Source organism: Pipistrellus kuhlii, unplaced genomic scaffold, assembly GCF_014108245.1.
Source record: "Pipistrellus kuhlii isolate mPipKuh1 unplaced genomic scaffold, mPipKuh1.p scaffold_m20_p_10, whole genome shotgun sequence".
Taxonomy (NCBI): Eukaryota; Metazoa; Chordata; class Mammalia; order Chiroptera; family Vespertilionidae; genus Pipistrellus; species Pipistrellus kuhlii.
In genome coordinates this window covers 35,937,552-35,957,720 of record NW_023425405.1, presented here as the reverse complement: position 1 = coordinate 35,957,720, position 20,169 = coordinate 35,937,552, and the positions used below count along the sequence as shown (strand labels likewise).

Sequence of the window (20,169 nt, the reverse complement as noted above, 5' to 3'; positions counted from 1 at the left end):
AATAAATAAATTTTTCACCACATTTGCCTAAAAAAGGCAATAATATCCAATGCTAAACACAATAACCAGCAAACAAAAACTCTTAGACATGCCAAAATCAAGAGATAGTGTAGTGTACTCTACACTCTTTATTGTATGTATGTTATAACTCAATAAAATAATAAAAGGAAGAAAGACAATTGTTTTGGTTAAGAATATTATTAGGGGAAGCATAGGACAATGCATTGTGTATCAAACTTTCAGTATTATCTGGAAGGCTTGTATTATTTATTAAAGCACAGATTGCTGAACCAACCCCTAGAATTCCTGATTTGTCATTTTTTTGAGCGTGAGAATGTGAATTTCTAGTAAGGTCCCAGATGCTGCTGCTCCAGGGACCACACTGGAGGATCACTGGAATAGTGGTTAGTTTTAGATTCTAGAGTTATTTAAACATACTCAGCCGAAACCAGTTTGGCTCAGTAGATAGAACGTCGGTCTGGGTTCGATTCCAGTCAAGGGCATGTATATTGGTTGCGGGCACATCCCCGGTGGGGGGTGTGCAGGAGGTGGCTGGTCGATGTTTCTCTCTCATCAATGTTTCTAGCTCTCTATCCTTCTCCTTTCCTCTCTGTAAAAAATTAATAAAATATATTAAAAATAAATCTACTCAGTCATATATGAACCTTGAGATCTTGGTTGCATTTCTTGACCTTTCTAAGCTTTGTTTTTCCTTTTTGTTAAATAGGGACAATAATGGTACCTACATCATACAATTGATGTGAGATTAAATGATGTAATATAGCTAGATTGGCACATACCAAGTGTGAAATAAAAGTTAGCTACTTTATCATTACTCATATTTTCCTGTTTTATATATATATTGTTTGCTGTTATTATTATTATTATTATTATTATTACTAAGAACAAACTAGTATTCTCTATATTTATTTTGTGGCCCTACGTTAGCAAGCCTTGTAGTTAAATGAGAAAGTCTTTCTAATCCAAGTCCTTTTTTCTTTTGTTTATAAACTGTCTTCCAAAATATTTCTTTGGGGCTAAAATTTTTCATGCTGGGTTTAAGCCAAAAGATGAGGGGTTTTTGGTGGGTTTTTTTTCAAGGCAAATTAATAGAATCTGTTATGCCCTACTGAGTTATAGGAGAGGGCAGGGGAAAAGAGAGAGAGAGAGAACATGGAGGAAGAGAGACACATCTACTAGTTGCCTCCAGCATGTGCCTGACTGAGGACTGGGAGCGAACATGAAACCCAGATACATGCCCTTGACTGGATCAAACCAAGGACCCTGCATTGTACCAGCCAACACTCCAACCACTGAGCAACACTGGCCAAGGACAGCTCAATAGCATTTCATTCACTTAACCCCTAAAGGAGATTTTGATTTAGTTTTAAAAGATAAATTTTAACTCTGACACATGGGTCTCCATGTGGTATAGTAGGTACATAACTGTTAAAATACCCCCTCCCTATGGAATTTGATGTCAGACCTGGCCAGGTGATTTGCTTTGGTCAATGAAACAGGCAAAAATGACATGTGCCGTATCTAAAAACAACAACAGAAAAAAAAAACTTTTAAGAGCCTTTTTTCTTTTTCTTTTGTTTTTGTTTTGTACCACAGACTATAAAATGTCCCAATGAGTAATTGTTCCTTCAGTTGGGGTCCCATAAGGCAGACAATAAAGTTCAGAGCCGCATGTGGCCAGGGACAGATGAATAGTTTAAGGAAGAAAGAAACCTTTCTTTTGGGGGAACTAAGTCACTGAGATTTTAAGGTTGCTCTTCAATGCAGCATAACTTAAGCTAAGCCAATACAGACAGGTATATATACATTATACATGCACACAGTGATACCCTCTACAATATGGGGCTTTTGTTAGCCATTGCTTGGGTTCTTGTCTTCTCAAAGTAATTTCAACTGGGAGAGTGAAAAGGCAGGGAAAGGTAAGAAAGAGGATGCTGTCAGTAGGTGGAAAAGATCAGATCTCTGAGTCTACTTCCAGATTACTTCTTGCCATTTTTGAGAGCCCATGGTTCTTTCAAATTTCACTTAGTAAACCCTGTGAGAAATTGAATGATTGTACCTATCTGTGTACAACTAATAGTCCTAGCCCAATACTGAAAATGGTATATATTTAATTAATTATGCCTGGACAAATAGATGACTGATAATGGTACTGGCCATAGAAAAAAGAGGCATTGTTTTCCCTGAATTGTGATATAGTCATGAAATTAACACCATGCATATTTTCTTAGAGAAAATATTCTAGGAGACTCTTCAGTTAGGGGGTACAAAAAGGGATGGGAAAGGTGGGGAAGGATAATGAAAACTGGATGGTGCCAGCCAAGAAATTTGGATTGTGTGTTTTGGGGGAAAATAAAAAGATGACAACAAAACATAATGGCTAACATTATTGTTTAACAAAGTATCAAAATTATCTGGGAACATTTCTAATAATAATGCATGTCACCCAGCTTTAAAGAGGCTAAAGATGATCTGTAGCTCATAAAAAGAACAGGTCTGAAAGGATTAGGCCACATGCTTGGGTTATAATTTCAAACAATTTTATAAGTCTATAGAATCCATTAAGTGGATTTTCTTAAAGTCAAAATAGTTAACAATATTTTATAGGTGAGAATTTGAGTATGTTAAATATCTTTTTTGGCTTTTATCTTTTTAAATCATATTTTTAATAACCATGGTTTGGGCTCATCAAGCAACTTGCACTATTTTTTTAAAGTTTGAGGTTCAATAAAATCTAACCTGCTTTTTGTTAAGCACCTTTTCCTTCTGATTTTAAAAACCGTCTGTATTTTAAGGGAAATTTAACCTATGTTTTTTTATTCATTTAAATTTAAATAATCAAAAAGGTGTTTTTTACAAGTTAACTGATGTCAAGGAAGCTTTTTGAACCTTTTAAAGAAACTTTTATTCTAAAAACAAGAAGCAATGATTTGCCAAGTGTAAATGCATTTCAACACCAAGAGACTTGTATTCATTTGTAACTGCAAACCTCTGGTTTCTATATCTGGCAGGGATAGATCATTCCTGTTCTGTAACGTATTGGGGCCTAGACTCCCCAAAGTTAGCTGGCATTGTGATGAAATAAATGTACTAAGCCTGTAAAAATAAGAAGAATGGTGATGATAGTTAAAACATTTCAAGAAATAATTGACACTACTAGAGACTGTGTAGCCAAATAGAAAATGTCTTCCTTATTGGCTACACATTTACTGAGTTTCTGTCATGGATATGGCACTGGGGTGGGGGTAAAGATGCTAAGGTAAACTTTTTGGGAGCTCCTTACCCTCAAGTTAAGGTGAGTAACCGCAGAAATTTGCTTTCACTATTTATTAAAATAGAGCTCTAAAAAGTCCAATTGAATGGCATTTTGGTAGAAGGAGAACTGAAATTTGGGTTTTGGAATTTTCAGAGGCGAGGGTAATGTCCTCAGGGAATTAGGTTAAGAATGAGAGGGGATAGTGTTTATCGGGCAGATGGTATTGCATTTTCTCTCCTTTGTTTTTCCCTAGGTAAATAAGTCACTCAAATGTCAGACCAAATCACAATCATCTGTAAGCTGTTCTGTATTAAAGCTTAGCAGCCACTTATTTTAATTCTTCAGATATTAAACCTGGATTTGACTTAGATGTCAGATGAATAGATTTTTCACTTCTTTCCCCCCTGGTTCTCAGTAGCTTCTTTTTCAGGCCTATAAATAGGAATAGCTTCCACAGTATGAATCTTTCAGGGGATAACCAAGATAGCACACCACTCTTTGTCTCATTCTCCGGAAATTTGCTCTGGACAGATAATTATCTATTTATTTTACTGTCCCCCTCCTCTTAGAGAGATGGGGAGGAATGAAGGTTAGGGGAAGGAGATAGAAGGTTTGCTCCAGAATTTGACCTAATCCAATGCAAAGACAAAACTCCTAAAAAAAAGACAAAACTCAAGTTTCATGGCTTCTACCTTGTCTGTTTCTTTTTAATTTTAAAATTACAGTTGACATTCAATATTATTTTTCTGACATCTTGATTGGAACTCATCTACCAATGTCTATGGACATCAGTGTGTACCTAGAGTAAGGTGGTTCTTAGGTAGCTGCTGCTTAGCAAGACATTGTAATGATCCTCATTTCTTAGACACACTACCACTTTACATATTGTCAAAGAAAAAAAGGATAATTTATTGTCTTATATAAGTAGGATTACCAAATTGTGCTGGCTGTGCAGTACTCCTGTGCAATTCTATGGAGGCTTTGTGAAATGTCCAGGGAAAGATTCCAGACATGCCTGGTTTCAGGTGATCATACGATGGCATAAGTGATCTCTCAGTTTCTCTCTCTCTCTCTCTTTCCCTCCTTCCCTCCCTCCATCCCTCCCTCCACACACACACACACACACACACACACACACACACCCCTCCCAATATTTTTTCCCTTTACCCTTAGAGTCACATACATTTGTATCTAAAAAGGGCTGTGATGCTTTTATTAGCAAATGAGCATAAGAACCCCTGCCACTTGTTAGATGATCATCCCTGAGCACATCATGCCAAACGAAAAGAATGTACAACTAGTAGCAGAACATGGTGATCATTATGAAAAATTGAACTTTTGTCCTTTGTCCTTTCCAACTGAGGGCACCATGATGGTTGATGCAGTTTCATTAAAAATCCCAGCCAAGCCGAAACCGGTTTGGCTCAGTGGATAGAGCGTCGGCCTGCGGACTGAAGGGTCCTGGGTTTGATTCCAGACAAGGGCATGTACCTTGGTTGTGGGCACATCCCCAGTGGGGGGTGCGCAGGAGGCAGCTGATCGATGATTCTCTCTCATTGATGTTTCTAACTCTCTGTTCCTCTCTATAAAAAAATCAATAAAACATATTTTTTAAAAATCCCAGCCAAATTCTCACTGGCCTGGCTAGGTCATGAGCTTATTCCTGATCCAAATATAAAAGCTGGAAGGCTGGAGTGTTCTGATGGCCCAAGTTTTAGTCAATCCCTCCCTAAACTTGAGGGGTGGACTCAACCCCACCCTAACCATATTGAGAGTGGAAAGGGATAGTTCCCATAGGTGAGAGAAGGCAAAATGACAAATGTCTATAACTGCCACCTGATATTTTACATTTGTTACTGAGCCAAGTTGTCCCAAAAACCTATTTACCTATATCCTTATTCAATTTTACCTGCTTGGTTTTCTCCTAGCATTCAAGGATGTTGAGATAAATTTGAATTGTTATTCTGTCAGTTTGCAAATAACTTGCATTAAGTGATTGGAAAAGTTGATCATCTATAATTAGGTTATAGTATAAATACTGAGTAATAACTGACCAAAAATTGTTGTGGCACTCAACTGGCTTTCATTCAACAATTACTTATCAAATACTAACTAGGTGCCAAATATAAACTTATATTTATTAATACTCTTGGTTATTATTATTTAATCAGCTTCAAATCCAGTTACATTTACTTTTATCCAGCCCATGTTCTTTTTATCTTCTATCCAATGATATCTCCTGATTCAATTTATATAGACATTTTGAATGTGAAATTATGTACTAGAAATTGTGCTAGCATTGGGGCTACAAAGAAGCCTAGAGTGTCATAGAGAAGAGGAATGTGCAACAAAAAAGATTAAAATAAAGTGTGATAACAGGGACAATAATCATCTTATTATTTAGCATATCTACTACTAACAATGTGTTTTACCCTATTAATACAGGATAGCCCTAGTCAGTTTGGCTCAATGGATAAAGCGTTGGTTTACGAACTACAAGGTCCCAGGTTTGATTCCAGCCAAGGGCACATAACCAGGTGCGGGCTCAATCCCCAGTGTGGGTTGTGCAGGAGGCAGCCAATCAATCATTTTCTTTTATCATTGATGTTTCTATCTCTCTCTCCCCCTCCCTTCCTCTCTGAAATCAATAAAAGTATATTTTAAAGCAGGATAAATAATGACTGAGGCATCAGTTTTCCTAGTTAATCCAAGTTGAGTTCTAGTGATCCTTGTGTCATTTTTCAAATGCTGATACGTCATCTGTTTAGCAAACAACTTCAAAATTTTGCCAGAAATCAACCTCAGATTGTATGTAATTTCTGAAAATGATCTCCTCTATCCTCCTTTTAAAATACCCTTTAGGGCTCTCTCTTATTTTTTATGTCCCCCCAAAATTACTGGCTTGAAGATCATACCAGCAAATTCTTTCACTACCTTGGAAAATAAAGTATCTTGGAGTAGTTATATTTGCTTATCAAAATGGAGAGAGCTATATTCTTTTACTGCTTCTGTTACTTCTAAAGACCACTGGTCATCAAATTAGCATCCTAAGAATCATCTGCAGAGCTTTTTAAAGCATACTTTTCTGGGCTCTTCCCCCAAGTTTCTGATTCAGTAGAATGAGTTGGGGCTCAAGAATTTGCATTTTTACCAAGTTCCCAGGTAATGCTGATGCTGCTAGTCCAGTGATCACATTTTGAGAACCACTACTCTATAATGTAAATCTACCACTTTGTTTGGAAATCATTCTCCTTGCCAAGGAAGATAAAAATTAAGAATAAACTAATTCTGCTTTCTCCCTAGAACTTAACAACATTACACCATCTTTTTTAAGTAATGGGACTCTCTCTGAATTCATTCATTCATTTAACAAATGTTTATTGAGTACCTACTATGTGCCAGGCACCGTAGTAAGCACTAAGACAAGGGGGAGGCGGGACGTCCAGCTTGTGGGCTGTATAAGACCCAAAAAATCACTTAGTCTGCTCCTGCCAAGGCATTAGGGGTGAGTTAATAAAATGTTTGATCAAATATAGCAGGCTAATTTTTAAGTTGATAATTTTGTATGGCCTGCAAATGATGTTATAAATATCCAAATAGCCCTTGGCATAAAAAAGGTTCCCCACCCTTGCAATAAGGCAACAAAGATAAAACAAATTCCCAGCTTGTAGAAAAGCTCCTATGCAGGGAATTTAAAGAGTAAACGAACAGATTCCCTTTGGGAAGTGCTGTGTTGGGGTTTTCTGGGGTCATATTAGGGACTTAAGCAATAACTATATGTATTATTCATAGTCTTTTGTACAGAAGGGCCAGCACCCCCAAAAGAAGGGGCAAAGGTTATTCAGTTACCCAAGAAAAGCGATGCTGGGTAGACAAAGTCATCCTCAGTTGTGGGAATTGGAAAAGATTCTACAAAAGAGAGGACACACTATGAATTGTTCTTATAAGTCTTTCATAAATTTTTATTGCATTAATTTTTATTATAGTAATTTTTGTTTTACCTGTCTTTCCTTTTTACATTGAAATCATTAATAATCTTACAAATCTATATTATAAAAGGCCAGTGGCCAGAACACAGGAATGACCAAATGACCGGTCACCAGGAGGTGCATGGAGCACCTCTCCGTCCCTCCCTGGCCTGACAGTCACTTTGGGGCAGTGGGGTGGGCTCGCGGCTCGCAGGGCTTGGAGGGGCTTGCAGCTCACACAGTGAGGTGGTGTTTATGTGGCGCAGAGGCTTGCAGCTGTCAGTTCCTCACAGTGGGTCTGGGGTCCCACTGGCACGGCAGGTCTGGGTTTCACATGATTTTGTGCATTGGGCCTTTAGTAATTATAATAAAATGACACCTGTATGACCTGGGTCAGGTTACATTTGTAATCTGGGAAGCAAAGACATAAGAAGAGAAAGGGGAGTCACAGAAAATTGGTCTGCTCTATCCATTGTTGTTCTAGAAATCCAAAGTTCAGAGGAAAACTGACTCAGGAACCAAGAAGAGTTAGACAATGTCAGAAATTAAGTTCTAGGTGGTACCAAAGAATTTTTCCAGAAAACTATTTTTTATTCTCCAGGTGATTGGCGTAGAGCTCATAATCTCAGGCATTATCATCTTTATTGGGTGTAAACAAGCCCATAACAATGTTGGTTGCCTTGTAGCTTCTCACCATAGCCTCACCTTCTCACAGGAGTACCCTTCAGGCAGCCTTCCCCCTTCCCTGCCCCTCCCCACCCTCTCAAGAGTAGCAGGAGAATAGGATATAGAAGAGAGGATTTCCTCAATTTTGTCTTGTACATATTGCCCTTACTTCTAAAGGTATGAAATTCAAAATATTGAAACCTTCAGCTTCTGTAGCACACTTGATCTCTTTCTCTCCTCTGCATACATGCACATGCATGCTCACACATGAGAATATATAATAAAAAAACTGCATTTACTTTTAGATCTAGAGAAGCATTGAGTCTTACCATTCAACAACAAGTATTTATTGAGTATTTACTATATGCCAGGTCCTCTCTAGGTACTTGGGATCCACTGATGAACAAAATAGACAAACAAACAAATAAACAAACAAACAAAAAAAACCTATCTGCTCTTCAAAGCTCACATTCTGGTGGAGATGTTATATTCCATGTGAATGAAATCAGATTCTTCTCTCAAATGATACTTAACTGGGAGAGGCATAGTTAAAATGGGAGGACCACAAGCAACATGGTGTGGTCAAGTGACTTCTGTGAGTGGGAGAGGGGTTAGAAAAGGGATGAGTGAGAGGCATAGATTGAACTGCTTTATAATTATGTTTGGGTAAGACATTTATCCTTTTAACAAAAATGGATAATTCTATTTAAAAATCTAGGAAGCATACAAGTAGGCAAATTTGATAAATTAAGTGGGGGAGTGGGTTTTTTTTCCCTTCCAGCAAATCTATTTTTGCTTTTCCTGTTTTAACATTATTTATCCATCAGTCAGTCAGCATTCCATCCTTATAGTTTTACAGTATGGCACTTCCCAGATAAGAACCTCATTCTTTTCCTTTTTTTTTTTTTTTTTTACATAGTTTCAAGAGCCATCTGGCAGTCAGGCTGTTGAATTGAATTCAAGGATGCTTTCAGATTAGTGCCATGAAACAGGCAATTCACCATATCTCCATAAGGCACATTACTGTCCCCCAGTGAATGATACCTGACAGAAACAGTAAAGAACAACTTATCTAGCATCTAACAAGCATTGCTTTTCCCATGATGGGCAGAGAAAGGGATGCTGAAGGGAGGCATTGCAGTAAGTCTTATCATCATTGAGTAATCACAATGAGTGCATTGTAAGTCAGTTGGCCCACGCCAACCATTGTAGCTGGAAAACTTATGCTGTGGCACCTGTCCTTGAAGAACTTAGACAGGTGAAATTCCATTTCAAAATAAATATAATAATAAAAAAGAAGTTCAATTCTCTAGAAAGTCCAAAAAGAGATTACTCTGTAGGTTTATTCCTGGGGAAGGGGAAGTGGTTCCTGCAACCATGTGTAAGACTAGATTAGATTTCTTGTCACCTGACATTGTTGCTGAGTCTTATGGGAACACAGAGCTAGAGCTGCTACCAAACATTCATCATGGGTCTCCTGCTCAGTTATGAGTGTGATCTCTCAGAAATGCTTACAAAAGTGTTAGAGCAGAAAGACCTTGCATAGGACAACACTGTTGCTCAACAGCCCTGTTGGCTGCTGTTTTCTACTGGAAATAGATAGAAACCTCTTTGTAAATAAATAATGGTATCCTGAGGCAGAGGAAGACTTTTCTAATTTTTAACAGTGTCCTTTGGGAATTGTTTAGAGATTCATGGAGTCATAAGGTGGGTATCACTGGAAATCAGTTCCAGATTTCCACAGGATTGTATATTGTGAAAATTGCCACATCAAATGAACAATGAGTTGGTTCACAGCTACTTTGGGATGGATGGGTGGGAAATGTCATCACTATGGTTATTTCCCAATTTACAAACCAGTAGGATTTTTTTTCTTGGAAAATTGGACACATATGTAACTGTAACTAGTATGATATTTAGTTTTTCATTTTTTTAAAGAAGTATGAGTAAATAAATGTCTACTATATACAGTGCTTTGTGTACCTAGCATTAGTAGAGAATGGGTTTGAGCAATGCTGATAGCATTTTATAAAATAATTATTAAAAGTCTCTTTGGGGTGAACATTTAAAACAAATATTTTCCTGAAGTTGTAGACTCAACCTAAAATTAAACCCACAATTAGTCTATTGTGGCTAGAGGTGATCAAAGATTAAGTGGATTTGCTTCACTGGGGGTCCTCAGTTACCACCAAAACACCTTTCATCTCTGGATTGAGGCCTGTTCCTGTAATGTAACACATTTGGTTCTTTTACACTTTCTCCCCTTCAACCTCAATAGATTCCTGTGGCTTTTGTGTTATATTTTCATAGTTATGATCAAATAATTATTCCCATCCCTCTTGTTCAGGCTTCTTTGCATCATCTCTTTTGTTGTGGATTTAGACTTGCATGAGCTCCGCTCCTTCTTGACTCCTCCCTGCTAATTCCGCCCAGGAATTATTCTATGGGTGAATAGAAGGTATTGACTGTTCAATGTGGGTGTGTTTTTTGTTGTTGTTGTTGTTGTTGTTGTTGTTTTTTTGTTTGTTTGTTTTTTTTTGTTTTTTTTTTTTGTGTGTGTGTGTGTGTGTGTGTATTGTCAGCTGCTTTATGTCTGTCTTTCTCCAGATTTTGCCACTAAAAAGCATGGAAATGTTCTTTTAAATCACTAGGCTCCTGTCATGTCCCAATGGAATGGATGCCTATGATTGGGTGGATACTATGAGTAACATTGAAAGCTATGTCTAACTTATGTCAGCAGAAGGTGATGAATACAGAAATACCTCCGCAGAGGATACAAAAAAAGCCTCCTCAGAGTGGAACCATTTTCCCAGAAAAAAAAAATAGGCTTACCATTTTCTAGTGTTCAGGGACTTATAATCATGGTGAATGAGCATAAAGTTTAAGATTTCAGAGCAAAGCTCCTTGAGAGCAGAACTGACCTCAGCTCCAACTCAGCCTCCACTGTTATTAAAAATAAAAATTGCTAGAGCAGCCTTCATTATGTCTACTTTGCTAGCTAGCTATTTGGAATTTTGAAGGTTAATTTTTTTTTTCTAACCTCCCATGCGGCTTTAAGTTCCACCACACCAAACCCTCCCATCAAGGACCCTGAATCTGTCCATCCAAGTCGAAGCCGGACCTTCTGGCTGGGCGCCCCTGATTTGGGCTAACTTTTTGCTTCCTAACAACCTTAGCATGATGTCTTATCTTAAGCAACCACCTTACCCAGTCAATGGACTGAGTCTGACCACTTTGGGCATGGACTTGCTGCACCCACAGCTTCTTGTCCCACAGCTACCCCACAGAAACAGTGCTGGGAGATGACAAAGTGCACCCAGGCGCACCTAGACATGCTGGAAGCACTGTTTGCTAAGACCTGGTACCCAGGTATCTTAATGTGGGAGAAGGTGGCACTGAAAATCAACTTGCCTGACTCCAGGGTGCAGGTAAAGGTTTAAGAACCAAAGAGCTAAGTGCCACCAACAGCAGCAGCAGCAATAGAATGGAGGTCAAAAGAAAGTGAGGCCTCAAACGAAAGCTATCTCTAGCTCGGGGAGTGAGTTCAGAGAGTGGAACAAGTGGCCAATTTACTCCCCGCTCTAGCACCGCAGTGCTGGCCATTTCCAGCAGCAGTGCTCCTGTGTCTATCTGGAGGCCAGCCTCCCCGCTGTCAGATCCCTTGTCCACCTCCTCTTCCTGCAAGCAGAGGTCCTATCCCATAACCTATACCCGGGCTTCAGGTTATAGTCAAGGATGACTTGCTACCTTGAGGGCATGGACTATGGATCTTATTTGACCCCTATGTAGCACCAGACCAGGGCCACACTCAGCCTTATGGGTACCAATGCAATTACAAGCCATCTCAATCAGTTCCAAGCTTCTCTTTCTACCCAGGGATATGGATTTTCTTTTTTTTTTTTTCTTTTAAAAAATATTTTTTTATTGATTTTTTACAGAGAGGAAGAGAGAGGGATAGAGAGTTAGAAACATCGATGAGAGAGAATCATCGATCAGCTGCCTCTTACACACCCCCTACTGGGGATGTGCCCGCAACAAAGGTACATGCCCTTGACCAGAATCGAACCAGGGACCTTTCAGTCCGCAGGCCGATGCTCTGTCCACTGAGCCAAACCAGTTAAGGCAGGGATATGGAGTTTCAAGCTTAGGTTTTAAGTCAAACACTTATTCCTTCTATTATAAGGACCAAACTGCCTCTTAGAAGCTTAACTTCAATGCTGCCTGCTTGGATTATAAAGATCAGACATCCTTGTGGAAATTCCAGGTTTTGTGAAGACCTGTAGAACCTCTTTCTGTGGGTGATTTTTAATTATACTGGGCTGGACATTCCAGTTTTAGCCAGGTATTGGTTAAAAGAGTTAGATGAGATGGTACTCAGACTCATCTTCTGATCAATGTTCCAGGAGACATAGAAGGCCAGGAGACATAGAAGGAAAAATGAAGGTCCTTAGAAGGGCCCACTGACCAGGAACCTGAAATGGATAAACCAATATAAGATCCTGTCATAGTTTTTTTAAATATATATTTTATTGATTTTTTTTTTTTTTTAGAGAGAGGAAGGGAGAAGGATAGAGAGTTAGAAACATCAATGAGAGAGAAACAATGATCAGCTGCCTCCTGCACATCCCCTACTATGGATGTGCTTGCAACCAATGTATGTGCCCTTGACCGGAATTGAACCTGGAACCTTTCAGTCCACAGGTCGACACTCTGTCCACTGAGCCAAACCAGTTTTGGCTCCTGTCATAGTTTTAGATAATTGGTTTTCTTGGTTCTCAAAGTGATCAAAAGCATTTTAGGCATGTACTACCAAACACCAGCAAAATAAGCAAAACTAAATAGTGAAGTGAAGGAGGGAAGGACATAGTCTTCTTAAGCAGAGGTATTCCAGTGGTTTAGCTAATCCTTGGTTGAATCTTAGGAATGGACCTTGTCTCAAACTCACTCACATTTTATGACCAATTGTTAGTTAGTACTGAAATTTTTTTCAGGACTATGTAAGTTGTGTGACTGATTGTCCTAGATGCACTACTTTATTTAAAAAATAATATTTAAAAGGAGCAATATGTAATTTAAGAGACAGTGTGTGTCTTATATAAATGGTACATCAGTGGTTTTTAATCTGTGCTAGGCTTCAAAACTGTGATCTCCTGTTATTGTATGCAACCTTGAACTCCACCTTTATAGGAGTTCTTCTGTGATTAAATAGGTTATAACTATAAGCAAAATGCAAAACAACATGTGCTTATCTAAAAAGATTACCTTTGGCTGGAGGGGAGCTGTACTGAAACTTTACAACAAAATGTCTGGACAAAAAGAGTGAGAGAAGAGAAATGAAAGGATACTAATTCATCTGTAATTTACTATTAATAAACCTAGCAGTAAAGATACATTGGTCAATTGCTCTCACCTTGATGAATTTATAAACTGAGATCAATGTTAAGTGAAAAAGTTATATATGCATAAACTTTTTCTTTCTGGATTTAGCAGATATGTATACTTATATTAAAATGGATCTAACACACACACACACACACATAAATGCACACATACAGAAGATTTCATAGCTGTCATTCAAAGAATATTAGACATCTAAGGTATATTCTCAAAGTGCAAGCACAAACTGAGCTCATCCCTGAAGCTATTTCAGTACCTTCTTCTCTGCAAGATGTCCATCAATAGTATCTATTTCTTTCTGAGCATATTTCAGTTTTCAGCCCTTTGAAATATGTAGCCATTAATTAGAGAAAGTTGAACACTATGACAAAGAAGGATTCTCCCGATAACTTCTTAAACATAAATACAATGTGTATGTATTATATGATCCAATTTTGTCACATGCACATACACACAACTCAGGGAACAAATTATCTATCTATCTATCTATCTATCTATCTATCTATCTATCTATCTATCTATCTAAGCTCAAGCAACCATTAAGACTGAACAACCAGAATGACCGGTCACTATTATGCACACTGACCACTAGGAAGCAGACACTCAATACAGAAGCTGTCCCCTGGTGGTCAAGGCGCTCCCACAGGGGGAGCACTGCTCAGTTAGAAGCCAGGCTCATGGCTGGCGAGCCAGCTGTGGCGGTAGGCACAGTGGGGCTGGGATGAGTGGGAGGAGTGGCACGGCGTCAGCCCGAGCTTGGGCTCCTCCCTGGCTGCCTGCCATTTTGGCACTGCTACAACCCTTGGAGGATGTTGGACTGCCAGTTTCACCCCAATCCCCACAGGCCAGCATCTCCCCCATGGTCCTGGATTGCGAGAAGAAACAGGCCAAGCTGAGGGACCCCAGCCATGGATGAATCCATGCACCAGGCCTCTAGTGAAATTATTTACACCAAACATTAGCTGATATCTCTAGATGCTGGGATTACAGAAGATTTTTATATTTTTCTTTATGGTTATCTTTATTTTGACAATGAATGAAAACAATAAGTATTACATATTACAAATTAAATTGCAAGCAATTTGATTTCATACATAGAGGGCCCCCAAGGAGAAAGGTCTTAATATTAGAAGCAGAGAGAACAAAAAGTTTATGTTATAGTTATATGATTTCAAGAGGTAAAACTTGGACGTTTTCATAATGACTTACTAGTTCTAAAGGTGAAAACAACTTCTGATATATTTCAAATTAGTTTACTTTTCACTGAGGCTTTCAATGTCCCCATTCAGTATTTCAATGTGTGTTTTGTCTATGTCTAACACTATTTCCAGATGGTTTGGGAGGTAAAAAATTTCTTTAAGGCAATGTTATCACATTTTATTTTCATATTTGAAAACAAACAACATTTTATTGTGTCCTTCTTTTATACATATATACATGCTCTTCGTTTGATATATTTTTCTACTTCCTCTTATGCCTTTGCACAAATTAGATCTTTTTTTTTTATTTAATTTTTTTTTAATCTCTTTCCAAAAGCTTTATGACAGCTGAGTTTTAAGTGGTTGCTTCAGGCTACAGAAGTCAAAGATGAAATTGAATTATGCTTCCAGGCTTGGAATACAAAAATCAAGAAAAAATTCATTCATTCTGATTAATTCATCCAGAAGCACAGTGGTAGTATTATGATTATATTGTATCTGGAATTTGCTCCTTAGTAAATAGGTTGCAAGCTGGGGAGAGAGTAAGAAAGAAAAGAATAAACAAGAGACCAAGGAGAAGAAAATATGCTATATATACCTTATATAAGTACTATTGAATATATAGGGGTTTAGGTTTTTTGAGATTCCTCTCATTATTGATTATCTCCTGGAAAATCCCATATTATGTTTGGGATGATAAATGGCTTACAAGTCAGAGTTACCCTCAATACCATTTTTTATATACCTTGATTTGTCATATGTGGTGTTGTAGTAAAAATTACTCATAATGATAGTGACATATACAAGTGAATCATTAAAATATTTCAGAAATGCCTACTAAGAAGAGACATTGCCAACAAGAATCGCCTACTCGAATCCTTTTATATGGGCTCCTTTTCTTTGTTGTGATAAACCTCAAATGTAGATCACCTGAGATTTATGTTACTATCTAGTGGACAACTGGTATACCAAAGGGACCAGGATCAAAGATGAGACACACTGGGAAAAACAATGAGAGGAAGAGAAAGAGGATGAGAGAGGAGTGGGTAATTGGAAGTGAATTCATTAGCCACCACTATAATAATCTACATATATAAAAGCCTAAGCAACCCAATGACCCAATGACCAATCAATCAGTCACTATGATGCACACTGACCACCAGGCACCAGGGAGCAGACACTCAATACAGGAGCTGCCCCCTGTTGGTCAGTGTGCTCCCAAAGGGGGAGCACTGCTCAGCTGACTGTTGGGCTCATGGCTGCCGAGCACAGCTTCAGCTGCAGGAACCTCTCCCGCCTCTGTGGCAGCACTACCAAACTGCAATGGAGGCAGGCATGGCAGGGCTCAGATGAGCGCGAGTGATACGGTGGGAGCCCCAGCTGGGGTTCCTCCCTGGCTGCCTGCCAGTTCAGCACTGCTACATCCCCTGATGGATCATGGATTGTGAGAGGGGATTGCAGGAGGGTGCAGGCCAGGCTGATGGACCCCACAAGTGCACGAATCTGTGCACTGGGCCTCTAGTACCAAATAATAAACAATCACAAAGTCTCTGGCATACAATAAGCACGTACTTATCACACATCTGTGGCTCAGATCTGCTCTTCTCTAGGCTTACTCATGCATATGCAAATCAGGAGGCAAGTCAGATGCCCCAGCCTAGCTGAGATCACCTGGGCTTCTCTTTCTGATGCAGCCAGGATGCTCTGGTCCCCATTTTCCTCAATTAGCTTTTCTCTTGGCAAAGACAGAGACCCAAGAGAGAGCAAGCTCTACTGCACCAACATATTTCAAACCTAAGTGTCCATGACATGTGTAAGCATCCAGCTGGTCAAAGGAGATCACATGGTCTGGGTATGGGTGGGCCAGGAGAGTAGGAGACCCTGGAGAGAGTAAAGAACTGTAATTAGTCACACCATCATAACTAAAGGTGCAAGGGGAAGGAAAAGTGAGAATGAGAGAGAGACCTAGAAATAATTTCCTTCGATCATCCTCAAATCCTGGCCAAACAAATGAATAATTCACATTGGTAATGGTTTCAGCCCTTAGTAACTTTGGGGAACACAATTTGTTGTGGGTCACAGTCTCACCTTGGCAGCAACTTTCTTTCCGGTGTCTTGACCTGAAGTTTTTCCTGAGCAGTATGGGAGAAAGTTTATTTTCTGGGGGCCTGTCATTAAGTTTAAATAACATTGTCATTGTGACAGCTCAGGGGCCTTACAGATGCAAACATCAGATAAGGCAGGTAGGTGTAAGTCAGGCCGATCTCTGAAATGTCCTGTGCGTAAGTGTTATAGATGGATGAGGATCCAAAATTACTTCCTATATAAGAAAGCTAGTTAAAGAACACTCTAATTATTAAAGCATATAAAGAAACACTTCTAGAAGACAGGCCTACATATTTGGTCCTATATTTATTTGTGTGATACAATGCAAAGGAAACTTTTTATGTTCCTTAAAGAACCTCATTTTCTATACCTGTAAAATTAGATATTTAAAACATGTAGCAAAATCTACCTATATAGATGAAAGATGTATAATTTTGACAAAACCAAATATGTTTTACTTTTAGGATTTTGCAAAAGCTCTATGGCATAAGTATTCATTCCAAAAGATAAGGCTTCAAGGCAAGGTTAGGATCAGGCCAGTCTACTGGAACAAACAGTTGATATATTTTGTTTGCCTAGCATTCTGTCCTTTGGACATCTACTGCTTCTCTACTTTTGGAGTTTCTGGGAAAGGTCAATCATGGGACCATGCCCTCCCATGACTATCACGTTGGCTGAAGCAGCCATTTCACCTTAACTGGGGCAATGAGCCCTCTCTAAATTTGTATCTCTAGCAGTGTATTGATGTCATCAAGAATACAGGAGTAATAAAATTTGTCATAAGAATTCAAATTTTACAAGAAATTGAAGAGATTTTCCTATAATTTTGTTCTGTTTTAATTGAAAAGTTGATTTTAAAATATATTTGGAAGGATAAAAACAAGAAAAGTCAAGATACTCCTGAAGTAATAGTAGAATAATATATCAATTCATTCTAAGGCAATGATAAAGAAAGTAAAGTAATAGTGTTACTTTGGGGAAACCAACAGAACAGAATGGGATATCCAGGTAGAGACTCACATATATAGAAACAGAAACTTCATGTATAATTGGGCTGGCAATGAGGACCAATGAAGAAAGAGTGGGTTGGTCTCTTTGATATGTTGATAAAACTAGTTATGGGAAGAAAAAAAAAGCCTATTGTACTTTATTGTCACACACACACACAATTTAAAATGGTTTAGTGATGTAGCTATGAATGGCAAAACTTCCAAATTTTAAGACTTTGCAAAGAAAATATAGCTTTAAAGCTTTTGGGTAGGGTTGCATAGGGAAGACATTCTTAAACAAGAAAAAACAAAACAACAACTAAAGATTGGCCTTGTCTTTGACTGCAGTTAGTTCCTGAAAGACAAAGTACAGTCAGATAAAAGTCAGATGCCTCTGAGATTGGTCCGTCCTGATACTGTGCATATGGCCACAGAGTCACATCCAAATGATTGGGACGTAAAAGGAACACAGAGTTCTGAACTAAAAGGTGTCTTGTAGAGCAGGTGTGAGAGTGACCAGGTGAGTGGCACATAAGGAAGATCTTTTAGCATTCCAGAAGAAAGCAGGAGGGTTGGGAGGATAAAATTCAATGCAGATTCTCAGCACATCCAATCTCATTGTAATGTCTTGTTATTTCCGTTTTCTATTAGATTATCCATAGTGATAGGGCTTTATTGCTTTACTTACTATAAATTCTATTAAATGAAAACATTTGTAGAAGATATAATATCTCTAGTCCCCATATATGCATTTAAAACACAAGACAGTATTGATTTTTTAAAAATCACTGAGAGTTTGTATTTTAATATAAGTTGTTTTCAAATGTAATAGATGTTTCAAAAGGCTATTAATATGGTAAAGGCCTAGGGGGGAAATGGTGAACAATTCTTTCCCAGGAATTAAAGGACTGTTAAAATTGGCAAGGAGGTGAAACATAGAAATTGAGAAATAAATGGTCAAGTTCTCAGCTAGAGAGAGAACGTTCTATAAGATTTCTTGACATATTAAATAAAAATCTCTTGAAAGGAGGCATCTAAAAACATTAGACAACAGTTCCAGTGATTAGTGTTGAGACTTGGACAAATCTCCAAACTTCCTTACATTTTTATTGTCTTGTCTGGAAAATGAGGGCATTGTACTAAATTATATTGAAAACAAAACTAAAAATCCAGACAAGCAGAAAAGCAGGCGTTGAGCACCAGGAAAGTCCCAGACTCTGAGTATAATAGGGGGTCAGAGAGGAAATGTTAACAAGACCTCGACAGAGATCCACTCTGAAGAGAGGCTGGATTTTGAGCAAGCTGAAAAGATAGGCAGCATCCAAGACAGGAAAAACATTTACTAAAGTTAGTGGAGACCGAGGTGGACACTGAGTCACCTGAGCAAGGTAAAACTCCAGGTTACTGAGCAGGGGCCTAAGAACTAGGCTCCTTTCCCTGAAATGATACATAGGCTGCTGAGTGAGGAGTCAGTGCTCCTTATAGCACTCCTGTCTCTAGTCCAAAAGTGGTGCTTGGGATTAGGAGAGCCTGGGCTTGGAGATGTGGGCAAGGAACTCTAGAGGAAGGTGAGAATAGAAACTGAGGACTCAGAACCCAGCCAAATAGCACTGTGGTTTTCAAGGTGGTAAGCTTCTCTCTGAAACATAAGCAACAGAAGAAGAGAGATTTCCTTAGCATTTTCATAGAACCAGAAAACACAGTCCCAGATAGGCTGCATGGCTGTCAGCCCAGAAACTTCACTCTAAATCATTTGGAAAATCGTGTTTGTCAACAGGAAATTAAAAGGCCTTTAATGGTAGTTGCTTAAATGTCATCTCACATTTTCACCACAGCCTCCTTTCCTGGAGAGAAAATTTCGAATTTGTCATTATTATCCTCTCTCAGAAGTGGCTCAAGGCAGTTGTTGTATGAAACATAAACCAAAGCACAACAATCGACTTCCGAATGGGATGCCAGTACTGTGTACACGGAAGCAGCATGTAAACCACAAAGGGAGGCGGGTAGCAGCATATTTGTCAGATGGCCAATAAAAGACAATGTCTAAATTCCCATAATGAGATCAGCCTTTGGAATATTTTATGCTTTCGAAATCAGACCTGGGGTTTTTTGGAATGATGAACAGTAACACCCGAAGCAACAAAATCTTAATCAGCACCACTTTGAAATTTGTAACTGAAAATTAATCAGGTCGCCCTGTTGAGGCTAAGAGCATGATTATGTGATAGTGTAGCTCATTTCACACATAGAAAAATCCCTGGGAAGTTAAGGGTCCTGTTGAGCCATTTGTATTTTAAAATTGTTTATTTAGATTTGAATTTTCTATACTTGGTTTGTATGCCATTGCTACTATGTGAGTTAATTTCTATATCCTCCTGCCTGGTTCTCAATACAATATAGTGGAGGGGAAAGAATGTTGGATTGTATCTCATCTTTGCTGTGCACTTGCTAAGAGCCACTGAGTCAGGCTTCTGAATTTCCTGAGACTCTTTCTCTTTTGTAAATAAAGATGATCATGTCCATGCCCACTTCCTGGTATGACCAGTCTTGTCATGAGTAATAACTGG

General features: G+C 38.6%; 1 long non-coding RNA gene and 1 pseudogene across 1 annotated transcript in view; both read left to right on the top strand.

Annotated features, from left to right (window-relative positions):
• LOC118714269 overlaps nt 1-20,169 on the top strand; it is a 57,695-nt gene that overhangs the window by 34,341 nt on the left and 3,185 nt on the right. The gene's annotated exons all lie outside the window — the stretch shown is intronic.
• Nucleotides 11,089-12,320, top strand: LOC118714265 (annotated as a pseudogene).